Genomic DNA, 11,012 nt, shown 5'->3' with positions numbered 1-11,012 from the left:
GCGCCGTAGCGCTTTGCATATGCACAGGTAAAACTGTCTACTCTGACGCCGACATCCTTTCTCGTTCACCGCTCCCATGCGATTCCACCTCTGCCCTTGTCTGTGCCTACTATTTCTCGTCGTTTGATGTCCCTGATATGTTTTCTGAACAACTGAAGGATCCTTGGATCACCTCGCTGCTTACCTTCTTGAGTAATCCCTCGCCACATTCTTCGTCCTGGACCCTTCGCCGTCAAGCCCACCATTTCGCTGTTCGTGATGGCCTCTTATACCGCCGTAACTACCGCTCCAAAGGGCTGAAGTGGCTGTTGGTGATCCCTCGATACCTCCGTGCTGCCATCTGCGCCTCTTTCCATGCAGATCCACAATGTGGCCACGCCGATGTACTGAAAATGTATGCTCGCCTTCATCTGTGATATTACTGCCGAGGTATGTTCCGCTACATACGTCAGTAGATTCTGTCATGCACCGCCTGCCAACATCGCAAGAAACCTCCCCGCCCCGCCGCCTCTCCTTTGAAGCCGTTACCTTGCCATGGCCGACCCTTTGACCCCGTCGGCATTGATCTTTATGGCCCGCTTCCAACCAGTTCTTCTAACAACCACGGGGCCATCGTGGCCGTTGACCATCTCACACGCTACGTCGAAACATCGGCTCTAAGATCTGCTACCGCAAACGATGTTGCTTCCTTCGTTCTACACAGTCTTGTTCTTCGTCATGGCACCCCGAAAGAACTGCTAAGTGACTGCGGTCGTGTTTTTCTCTTGGGCGCCGTTGAGGCCCTGCTAAAGCAATGCCAAATCGTTCATCGCTGCACTAGCGCCCATCACCCTCAAACCAATGCCATGACGGCAGTTCAACTGAACACTCAGTGACATGCTCGCCATGTATGCTGACACCGCTCACTCCAACTGGGACCAAGTGCTCCCTTTCATCTAGTACGCGTATAGTACGGTTACGCAGACAATGACGAGGTTTTCTCCTTTCTTTCTCTTATATGGCCGGGAGCCTACATCCACCATGGACACCATACTTCCCTATCGCCCTGAGCCTTCCGAGACCACATCACTTTCTGAAGCTCGCCTGTATGCCGAAGAATGCCGACAACTTGCTTGCTCTTTTACTACATAACTCCAGTGGCATCAGATGCACCATCGGGATTCCTAGGACCCTCCCGCTTCATATCCCTGTGGCACCCTCATTTGGCTTTGGGTTCCTTCCTCCATTCCCGGCCTCACCACGAAACTGCTTTCTCGCTATCACGAACCTTACCGCATTGTGCAACAAACTTCTCCCGTGAACTGCAGTGTTGAGCCGCTCGCCCCCTCTTTGGACCACCGTCACCGGGGGCTCGAAACTGTGCACGTCGAGCGCCTCGAGCCATATTATGATCCGCGTATGCTTTCCTCCCGCTCCTTTTACGGCGGGGAAGTAATTGTAATGGGACTGACCGGCAGCTGTTCAAGCAGTGCAGCGAAGAGGTAGACAAAGTGCAGTTGGGATTTCGAGTGACGCCTGTGAGTCTGTCCGTCGTGTCGCTGTTCGACCAACGTCAACCGACCTGTGTTTCGGACAAACACCTTTACACACCTATCATTTTTCATTACAGAGCTCGCTGCATTGTCCTTAACTTGAGTTGGACCCTTTTCGTTAGCCTCCATGTTTCTGCCCCGTAAGTTAATACTGGTTCATTTTTAGTCTCACCATTGGGGCTCTTCCAGGTCCATTTCCTGTTCTCTCATTTGCAGAAGAAGGTATTCATGATCCTTGAATTATTTCTATCTGCTAACTCTACCGATAACTCTCCCCGGCTATTCCTAGAACCTATCCACTACTATTCCTATCTGCTACCTATCTGCTATTCCTAGAACCGCCTGGTCGCCAGCCTGCTTCTTTCCGACCTTTGCATTGAAGTCGCCCATCAGTAGAGTGCACCATGATTTTACTTTGTTCATTGCCAATTCCACGTATTTATGGAAGCTGCCAACGGTCTGGTCATCATGGCTGGATGTAGGTGCGTAGGCCTGCGCCACCTTCAGCTTGTACCTCCTATTGAGCTTAATTACGATAGCTGCCACCCTCTCGTTGATACTATAGAACTCCTCTATGTTGCGAGCTATATCCTGATTGATGAGGAATCCCACACCTCCACAATCCGCGATAGCGCAGTATGCACCCACCCTTTAGTACTGTATACGCCTCACCTGTCCTAACTTCACTGAGTGAGTCCTATGACATCCCATTTAATGCCCGCTAGTTCCTCAAGCAGCACTGCTAGGCTAGTCTCACTAGATAAGGTTCTAGTGTTAAATGGTGCCAGGTTGAGATTCCAATGGCGGCCTGTCCGGAGCCAGAGATGCTTAGCACCCTCCGCAGCGTCACAGGTCTGACCGCCGCCTTGGTCAGTTGCTCCCCAGCCGCTGGGGACTGTGGGCCGAGGGTTAATTGGTTTGTTCATAAAAGGTTGTGGCCAAGTACTACACCAGGGAGGCCAAATCCTGTTCTGGTGACCGAGATCACGCCGCACCCCTGGCCTTATCTTACTTTACAATACTTTATACTAAAAATATCTGGCGAGTGAAATTTATACTAGTTTTCGGTACAGTACTTTTGCCGATGGCTAACTCCATCATGCTCGCTGATCTTGGTTTCCAGCTACGGGATGCATAAAAATGGGCGCATGCACTTATTTAAAAATTCTTGGTAAAAATCTTGTACAGCATTTCCAACAAAACCATTGCGGAATCCAGCACCTTAGACAGCAAGCTTTCCGTTGTGGCAAAAAATTTGGTGCTTAAAATTCAGTGTTCGGTACCTTCAAAATGTAATTTTTTTTTCTGTATGCACGTCCTTCATAACAACAATTGTTTTTAACAGCGCTAGACAACAGGACTAGAGATTGGAAGAGAAACACGACACTGAACTTACAACTCTCTTCCATTGTCTGGTCTGGTTGTCTAGCGCCGTTGAAAATAATTCTTGTCATGGAGCACCAACTCGCCCAGTCTGCCGTCCTTCTACAGCCCTTCATAGACCTGCCTCACTTTCCATTGCATTTGTATCGAATAATGCAAAGCAGTTGCCACGATGGAAATACATACCGCACATGCACCATGTCATGTTTTTAAGTGATGCTTTCATAACTGTTTATGACTGAAGGTGTCTCTAGCACTAGCATGAAATAAAACTTTCGTTACTGTTGTTGCACATGTGATGCACGTGCAAACAGAGAAAGTGTTTGTTTGTTTTTCACGATCAATTAGACAGCACTGAGCTAGTCAAATGTGTTCTTCTCTTTTGTTGTGTTTCGTATCATTCAAGTTAGTCTTAAACAAACTGGACTACTTAGCCTGACAGGTGCTCACTTGCGGGTGTTGTGAGAAGTGATATGAATACCTGCATTTTGTTTGCCCTCTCAGCAGAGGTTTTACTTTAGTGCCTGCCCTTTTGCAGGTACATGAGTTTGAGAGAGAGAATTGGAGTTACAGTGTTGAATGCTCAGCAGTGTGCCAAGACCTTTACATAGAGCAAAAACAAATGACGCCAAACACTGAGCTTAGTGCCAACTTTGGCCTATTGGTGCTTGACATAAGTAGTCAATGACGGGATGAATAAGTGGCACACATTCAGCCCTTGTGTGTCACTTTTCATTTATTCATCCCGTCATCTTGCTGTTTCACTGTTGGTGTAGCATGCACGAGCAAGCAGAGTGGTGGCATGGGTAGCATTGGTACTTGCAATAGGTCCAAGTTGTTATGAAGAACTGGGATCTGGAGCGAAAGCTGAGAGATACAATCGGTGCTTTACACTATTTCTATAGCGTATGCTCATTCTTTAAGCTGCATAACAAGCAAATGCAGCTGAGCAGCAGATTCCTTGGGGTGTTGGTTCACGTGCCACACACTGGAGTTGCTTGAAGGCAGAAAGAGCATTGAGCTGCTTTGAACTTAATTAGGCTATCAATAATGAAGTAAACAGTATTTTCACTAATGTCTTGCAACTGGCAAAACAAGGTTCTTGCTACTGCAGAGGCCTTGTCAGCATATGGCACTGACATGCTAGCCAAAGCTCGCAGATGGTCCATTTGCCCTGTTTCCAGAACACTGTTACGAGGTGAAATATGTGCCGCACCTGCTTTGTTAATTAACCTCTTGCAGGATTACCTTGCTACCAACTTGCCTGTTACTGAGCCCACCTGAGACAGGAAGTGTGGCTGTAGTAGGATACAACTAACTTAAGAAAACAGCAGTTAATACTGGGCCATGCTGGCCAACCACAACAGTAAACGAAATAAGCTTTCTAATATTTCACTATATTAAACATGCCAGGTGTCAGAATTCTAGAGTTTACGATTGCCAAAGAAAATATCCAAAGAAAATATCTATGATAATTGTAGGGGAAGCTCTTTGTTGTTTGAGGCCAGGACGGGAGTTTTGCGGACTGACATATAGAGTCAGGTACCACGAGATAGACACGTTGTGCATTGCGTGCGGAGAGGAGGAGGGAACGGCTGAACACTTGATACTTTTCTGTAAAGGGCTTCACACTACAGTGGAAAGCAGCGAGGCTGACTTACCCAAGGCATTGGGGTTTAGGGATAGTGAAGGGAAAGTGGATTTTAAGCGGGTAGAAGTAACCAAGCGAAGGTTATCTGATTGGTGGCTAAAATCAAGAGAAGAGTAAAATTTCATAAGTCATGGCTAGGTGGCTTGAGCCACCGCCTGATTTAAAGTGTTCAGCCTTATCCATCTATCCATGATCTTTTTCTTGTGGCTAGCTTCTTGTTTTGTAACAAAAAGGTTTTAACAACAGACCACTTTTTTGGCAGAGGAATTCTGAGCGGCGGTCCTGAATGTGTGCAGAGCTTCACTGCAGACTTAAGTTTCATCCGACTATAGTGCAGTGGTGGAGAGAGAGAGAGAAAAGTGGTAGAGGAAAGGCAGGGAGGTTAACCAGAAGTATGTTCCGGTTGGCTACCCTGCAATTTCAGGTTTTGTAGCAGGAAAAGCTTGCATTTCGTTGCACAGTTTTGGATTTTGCAAACTATAAAAGAGGCTTAGTAGCAGAATGTTCGCATTTGGAGCAGACGACTGTTGCAGCGTTCATTACAGTCATGCTAAAAAGGCTTCAAATAAATTACCGGATTTATGGCCCTGTTGTTTGTTTTAAAAAACCCTAAAATAAGGAAGTGGGAAACTATTTTGCTTAACAAAATGTCTTTTTTACTTTGGATAAAAAAGTATGAAGATATGTGACGAAACTACACAAAATGCAAAAATTACCTATACTTGAAACTTGAGCCTGCAGGCTTCCTTCCTTTTTAAAAAGTCATAGCTTAGACAATGCGACTGCAAAAAGTGCCACTGGTTGAATGTGGTAGCATATAGATGGCAAAATGCAGCAAGACTCTTCACGAAAGTGACAAAGAGTGGCCCCAGCTGAAAAAACCCAATGGTTCCAATTGGAATTTTTCCAACTGGGTACCACTTACGTTTTCGGACACCAGTTGGACGCTTCCATTTGGTTCCAATGGTGTCGACAGTCAGTTGGTTTCAACTGGAACCGATTTTCTCCCAGGACCGCAGGGGGACATTTTGCCCTGTGTCAACATTTTCCAGGGAAATTGAAATTATAAATATGAAAATCCTCAAGACGTCCTGAGGATTAATTTTTGACATTGTGTTGTCCCGAGGACGTTCTCTACTAATCATCAACAAGTCCTCACATAGTCCTGTTGTCTGGCCTCATTATGTCTTCAGGACATCCTCAAATTTCCTCTCAAGTGCCTTCTTAGTATGTTTTCAGGACGTCAAATGACGATTTACCCCAGAGAATGCCATTACTTGCTTAACTATTGTAGGCAATGTCCACAGGGGCTGTGAAAAAGCTTTCTGTTTGCGTCATTTGTCTAGGATTCTAGCAAATTTTGCAAAAGTTTCTCCATGTTCAGCACTGGTTCGTTTACTGCATTTGTTGGTAGCACGTTCTTCGTGCAATATTTTCATACAGCAACAACAGCAACTTTTTCAGGAGTTGAACTCTGTCATTTCAATGCAAAAGCCACTAGGACTAATGGCCCCAAAATCTAAACAGTCCAATCCCACTAGAAGCATGCAGTTAATAAGAACAGATTTAAAAGCCACACCATATCTTCCCAAGGCACTTATTTTCAGTAGTCACAATGGTTTCCTTCATTATGTTGCTATTGTACAGAAGTATCCTTTAATAAACGTGAAGTTTTTAACTAATTAAAGCTGAGTGCGAGGGATAAAGCCTGTTTTATGTGATCAGTTGAATGCCACAATATTGTCCTGCGATAGGACATTTGTGGGGTATTTGAGAAATTTTCATCCTCGAATCATCCAGCGAAGTACAAAGTGAGGACATTCTTAAGAGGACGTTTGGTCGTGATGCACTCAAAAAGTACTCAATGTCCTGTCCGGGATGAGGATGTTCTGACCATTTGAGGATGTCCTCAGGATGTTTGGTGTTGTCAGACATGCCCTGCTCAAGCCCATTTCCTCCTCTTGATTTCGACTAGGATGTCATTAACCCGCATTTGTTCCCACTCTGCTTGGTTCCGGTCTCTTAACGTTAAACCTATCATTTTTCTTTCCATAGCTCGCTATGTTGTCCGTAACTCAAGCTGAACTCTTTTCGTTAGCCTCCATGTTTCTGCCCCATAGGTGAGTGCTGGTAAGGTACAAGTGTTGTATACTTTTCTCTTGAGGTATAGTGGTAAATTGCCATTCATGATCTGAGAGAACCTGCCATATGCCCTGCCGCCATCAGAGACCTGTGGCCAAAACACGCCACTTAAATGATATCACCCCCCCCCCCCCGCCAAACCCACCAACATTACTAGAACCTCCATCATCATGTAAAATTGAAAACTGGTTTTTCAGGAAAGGAAACGGCGCAGTTATTCTCACATTACTGCTGACACCCGGGCGCTGTAAGGAAAGGGAGGAATTGGTGGGAGTGAAAGAATGGTTGGGTTTTTAACGTTAAGCGACCCGGGCTATCATGGACACCATAGTGAAGAAGGGCACCGGAAATTTCGACCAACTAGGGTTCTTAAACGTGCACTGACATCATGCTGTACACGGGACTCTTAAAATTTCGCCTCCATCGAAATTCGACTGCTGTGGGCAGGATCAAACCCACGTCTTTCAGGTAGAACGTACAGATGCACAGAACATTTGCAACTATACTTGGCAACAGCTTCTTGGGCAATGGAGAGACTATAAAAGCCAGAGTGGCTGCCATGCGGTTGCTTCGCTCCGTGGCTGGTGCTTTCCATGGGCACTCCTTGTTAAAAGACTTTCCTTTCTACATTTCCTGTGGCGTTAAGACGCCTGCCCCAAGTCACAAGGGATTAGGATACCTCTCGCTTACTGTCGCAACTCTCGAACATTGAAAATGAGCAGCTGTGCTAGAACCGTACCCTAAATGACAAGTACAGTCGTGCCCTGTTAATATGACCCCCGTTAATATTGACTTGAATTATGAACAGTTTTTCTAGAGGCCAAACTTTGAAGTATTTATTCCTCAATACTGAAACTAGCTATTAGGACAATGGGAGAATATGCACGGAGCCCACTGGGACCTATGTATTTTTGTTGCATTAATATGGACAGCGATGAGAACAAAATATTGAGTGTCTCTGCCAGATATGCTCTGCCCCTTGTATTCCGAGTGCAGATCACCAGTGAAAGGCAGTGCAAAAGTGCAAATGCCATAGTAATGGCCTTTTTGTATGTGTGTGGTTTCATGCTTAACAGTGGCAAGGTGCCTGGTCAACGCACCTTATCATTTACCGCACTGCATGAACGGCTGTGAAAAAAATTCTTCCTGTGCACTCCGTTGAAAACCACATTCGCCAGCTGTCAGCTGAGAAAGTGCAGAGTTCTTGCTATGTGAACAGTCATAGTAAATATTTCATCACATTAAGAAGCGCCTTTACGTGTCTCATGGACCACTAGGCACTCCAAACGTGCTAAAACCTGCTCTGCATGATTTTAAAGACAATGGTGACCTGTATAATGCACCTGCAGTTTCCAAAATTGCCCAACTTCCACTTTACTGTGTAATGAAGCAGTCCCTAATTATAAAGCAGTTTATTTTGAAGCGAAAGCTTCACTGTTACCTTGGAACGATTTCACGGTGCTTGCGGTTTTGACCTTCAAGTGAGCCAGAGATCAAACCAAATGATATAACTATGGTGTCCTACCATATGCTACCCCAGGCACCTCAATGTCAAATACAAAGTTGAGACATTAATGAGATCATGATGTGGACACCTCAGTTGCACTTTAAGCTACGTGGCAGTAGTGACAGATGTGCGCTGCATGCGTTGGCATTCACAACGTTGTAGCAGAAACGCGGCACTGAAGCTATAGACCGTCGATATTTTGTTCATTGGCATTAGTGTTAACAGCGCTCTAGACTATATTGATTTTGAGAAAAGGAAGGCACAAAACTGGCTCCCTGGGGCAGTGGATGCCTCAATTGCACTTAGAGCTACATGACAATGGGGAGAGGGAGATGTGGGCTGCATGCATTAGTGCCGACAACACTGTGGTAGACATACGCCACTGCAGCAATAGGCCGCAGTCGTCACTTGGTGACCAACCTCTCGCAATCAACAATTTAACAGTGACCTGGCAGGGTGGGCACGTTGCCTATCCAGTGTGTGGAACGCACTCAACGCTAGAGCCGAAGCTGCGTCTACTAGCCCGATACACTACAGCTTTCGCTCTCTAACCAGGTTCAGCAATAGAACCGCAGCAAATTTTTTTCCATTTTTTGTTTTCTTTATAGTTCGTTATTAAAGACTCACTCTATGGACACCTTAGCTCTAAAACCAGTGTCCACATAAACGAGGCGCAACTATTGTCAACATACTGTTTTAAGGCGAAACTACGAACTGCCCACGCAAGGGACAATGTTTCTGGCTCTGTAGCATATCTGTTCAAAACAACAGATCCAACCGATTGTGGGAAAATATCAGCAAGCCTTCTCGAGATATACAAATTAGGTTTCACAGCAAGGTTGCGATTACAAAGCAGCTGTTTTTGGACAAAAAAAACAAAAACTTTGGTCTCCAGTTGTCCTCATGTCATGAACCTTGTATTCGCAGCATTAGTGCCTGCAAATGAAGTGTACGTGCTCATTGGCAGGCTGCTCTCTTAAAGAGGTCTTTAGCTGTACAAAAGCCCTGAACTACTGCTGTGGGACAAGGCACCTACGGCCAGCCAATAATGTGGCCATGCAGCCTGTGAACCTGTGATGCTGGCTACTTTTGCACTGCAGGCATAACACACCCCATCAGTTGAGATGTGAGACTTTCCAAGCTGTCCACTGAAAAGGGATGAAACTTTAGCAAGTTGCATGACACATCCCACATACGAGTAAAAAAAGTTGCTGCTTTTAACTGGGACTCGGAAGCAGGTAGGGTTCAATTTCTGCATTTCACGATGTCTTGAGCCCATTTTATATGCTGCAAGATTTGACATGCATATCTAAATGCACCTTTTGTGAAAGAAACTGCAGCTTGTGAGAGGACAAGAGTTAGTAGCCAAGTCTGAGCAGTTTATTTCCAATCATCCTAATCGAGGTGGCAACCAAGATGAGATGAATGGGGGTTGCACATGATGAATTCCAAGCAGCCAACTCTCTGAAGCTTGGCCACGATGCTCCCCTTACAGCTTGAGCTTGGTGCGGCGCCAGTGACGCCTCTTGGCATTGTAGCTGCGAGAAACAAATGCACCACATCAGAAGGCAGCACAAGGCAACCTGAACACTGGGTATTTAGCTCTTCACTAGGACGGAGGAAACCACAACATGAAATCCAAGCAGCTTAAAAGGATGATCAAATCCTGCACCAGCTGCAGCCACCCTGTTCTACAAACTTCCCGATGTCATCCACCCACTTGCTTCTGCTGCATTCTCTTGGGATCCACTCACTTGCCCTAAGGGATAAATTATCTACAATGAGATGAAATGGGAAAGCAAACCCAAGTCATCCTACTTACAATGAAGTGTTTGTACTGGCTTTATTAAAGGTAAAATGCCCAGCTAGTAAAAGCCTTGTCAAGGCACAAAAAAATTACATGACATGGCGAAAGCGTGTTCCATCTCACATGCCTTGTAAAAAACGGTGCTAATCTTTGCAACAGGGACACTTCGCACAATCAACATCACATGACACACTGAATATAAAGCATGTTGAATGTTGGAATACCGAGAATCCTTTCTGTACTATTGGCTGGAAAAGTAAAGTCAGTATAGATCACACGATGCACGAAAAAAGAAAGGACAATACAATATAATTGCCACTTTTTTCATTCGTTGCGGTTCCAGCTCTTGAGGTAGGTAGGCTGACTTAGAGTTGTGAATTAAAATGATGAAGCAGTAATTATACAGCAGTTTCTTCATGCTTCAACAAAAACCAATGCTGACCTTTGACTTCACAGCCACCATTCGGCTGTTCAAATAGAAACAGCACGACAATGAAATTAAATTATACAATGTTAAGAACCAGCGCTTCTTACTGAAGCAGAGAGCGAAGAGTCTCCTAACCACCATGTCACCCCCTCTCCCCTTCCTGCGAAAATAATGCAGCGAACCAAACAAGCTTAAACAATAAAAATAAGAAATATTCACAAAGTGTGGCTGTCAAAAACACGCCTTGAAAGGAGACTCCTAGTGTTGGTGGGAAGTGCAGTAAGCTTCCTGTTAGCGGCTTCCTGTGCAGCAGCATGAATGACAGTTTGTTATTAGGGAGATTCGCAAGGCACATTGCTTTGGAAGCTACATTCTGGTGCGCTACATGCTCTTTTTTCTATTCAACAAGTGTGCCGTTAGGCATAGATTTAGAGGGGGCATGGGGATGACAGAAAACTTGATTGCCAAGTGGCCTTTTGAGTTTGAGGATGACATTCTGAAAAAGGAAAGAACGTTCCTTCTTGTGCTCAACAACTGTGCAGCGCACCACGCCTTTTCTCACT

This window comes from Amblyomma americanum, chromosome 4 (genome assembly GCF_052857255.1).
Source record: "Amblyomma americanum isolate KBUSLIRL-KWMA chromosome 4, ASM5285725v1, whole genome shotgun sequence".
Taxonomy (NCBI): domain Eukaryota; kingdom Metazoa; phylum Arthropoda; class Arachnida; order Ixodida; family Ixodidae; genus Amblyomma; species Amblyomma americanum.
Note: the sequence above shows the minus strand (reverse complement) of the source record.